The sequence below is a fragment of the Limulus polyphemus genome, unplaced genomic scaffold, assembly GCF_000517525.1.
Source record: "Limulus polyphemus unplaced genomic scaffold, Limulus_polyphemus-2.1.2 Scaffold5684, whole genome shotgun sequence".
Classification (NCBI taxonomy): domain Eukaryota; kingdom Metazoa; phylum Arthropoda; class Merostomata; order Xiphosura; family Limulidae; genus Limulus; species Limulus polyphemus.
The window spans coordinates 58,207-60,523 of record NW_013671294.1 but is presented as its reverse complement, the minus strand read 5'-3'; positions in this window follow the sequence as shown (position 1 = coordinate 60,523).

Sequence of the window (2,317 nt, the reverse complement as noted above, 5' to 3'; positions counted from 1 at the left end):
GTTCCTGTTCTTTTTTCTCTTAAAGAGAATTCACTGAACTTAATTTCGGTCTTTTTTTAGTTTTTAATTACTTTCGATAAGAGACAACAAACTGGCGCATTGTTGTTACGGGTATCGATGTTAATTTAAAGACTTTTTAATTAGGTTTTGATCTGAAACGCTAATAATAAGATAACTTGTAATTTGAGTTTTTAAATCTTAAAAATTAAAAATTAGGAATACTACAAAAATGTTACTTAAATAAAAAAAATATCCCTACTTTGGCAAAGCACTGTAATTATGAATCTAAGTTTCAAACGGACAGCAAATGCCTGATGTAGAAACCTACAAATGTAGAAGACGACGTTTCGAAAGTCTTCCACCTGTCGTTTTCAGGACCTGAAGATAGTTGCTGTCCATTTGAAACTTAGATTCATTATGAATATTCTGCATAAAAAAAACTATCAAAGATCATTGTAATTATGTTAGTCTGAGCCAAAATAGGGATAATTGTTTTTTAGATTTTAAGTAACTCAGTTTTTGTAATTTTTACTTTCTCGTTTCAATTTTGTAGCATTAAAACTATTACTATAGCCAGCTAGATTACGTATATATCGATCCCCATTTGTCTTTATAAAAATTTATTTTTTATTATACTTGTTTGTGAGACACGCGTATACCCGATTCGATTTTGTTACTCATCAGGATCTCTACCTACGTACCCTCGAATCTAATTATTTGCCCAAAGTAGTGCATCGTCCGTTTAATATATATGTTCTAGTATCCTTTTTGGCACAAGAAAGGAATCATTGGGATCCAAGACGGAAGAATTCTGTGAAAGAATTAGAGCTATAAAGTTCGTCATTTTTTCTGTACACTTGTCTGGAAGTGTCACTTACTTACTTGCTTAGATGAAAATTCGTTGAAATAGTGAAATTTGATTCACTCCATAAACACGTATATAGCGATTTAGGCAGCTTTATAAGTACAATAAGCTTTAGCTTTGCTCAGCCAATACTGTAAAATAGTCATTATTTATATATTCAGACATTTTAAAGGTGGTTTTAATACGGGCGAATTTTATGGCCGCCATTTTGTTTCGTCACGATCCCTACTATGAAAATGCAACAGTACATTACTATCATATTTCACGTGCTTCGCAGTGTTAATTTAATAAGCATTATTTAAACGTATTTTTAACTATAATTTAGAAATAATTACATAAATGTTTTAAATTTTGGTTGTTATTAAGTATTTCAAATAGCGTTTTTGAAGATAAACAAAGAACTTGATAACATAAAAAATTATCTCAAGAAGAGCTGTTTTCTGAAAACTTAATTCTCTCTAACGATAGCCCTATCGTTTATGGGTTCTTTAAGTTTTGATATTAAGAAAAAACATGCTGAACATATAAAAATCTTTACGCCCACAAATTTTGCTGAAAGTCATCTTTAAACCTTAATTACACATTAAAGATTATTTTTAAAATGAAAGTTTCTATTCCAACTCTATGGCGGTCGTGCATTGTTTACAAATTAGCATGACCTGTTGTAAACAGCTTTATATTGGTTCCTCGGTTCGTCACCTGGTGGTTCGAATCACAGAACATCTCAAACCGAAAGAAGGGAATCTGTTCAGTATGGAAAGGAACGGTAATTACAATTATCCTGGTCTAACATCTTTTACAATTGTACATATTTGCTTGTGTAGCTCCAGTTATCTCTCCTGAGTTGTGTGTTTGATTCCAGTGGATGAATATAAAAGTTGCAGTTAGAACGTTGTTGCACATTTAATAATAATAATAATATTACTATTATTAATACTACTACTGCTAATAATAAAAGTAACATTAGATAACAAGGTTGATCAATTGTTTCTTCCAAGTTGACTTATGTGTCTAATATCTCCACTTTATATGGCTGGGCTCGTTTTATAATCTGACGGCTTCCACATTGAAAATATTTTTGTTATTGATTAACACACATTTCAACAACATGTGTAATGTGACACCTTGCGATAAAGACTTCAGCATTATCTGCTTAACAGTGAACGAAAGAACGTTGGGAACAAAGGAGATATTATTAATTAGACTTAACACCTCTTCGTTTAACCTTAACATAGATATGTTATTGAAGTTTAAATTTAAATCTGAAACTAACTGATTAGTTTTATCCCTGTTTTCGGCCGGGCATGGCCAGGTGGTTAGGACGCTCGACTCGCAATCTGAGGCTCGCGGGTTCGAATCCCGTCCCACCAACAGGTTCGCCCTTTCAGCCATGGGGCGGTTATAATGTGACGGTTAATTCGTTGGTAAAAGAAGTAGCCCAACGAGTTGGCG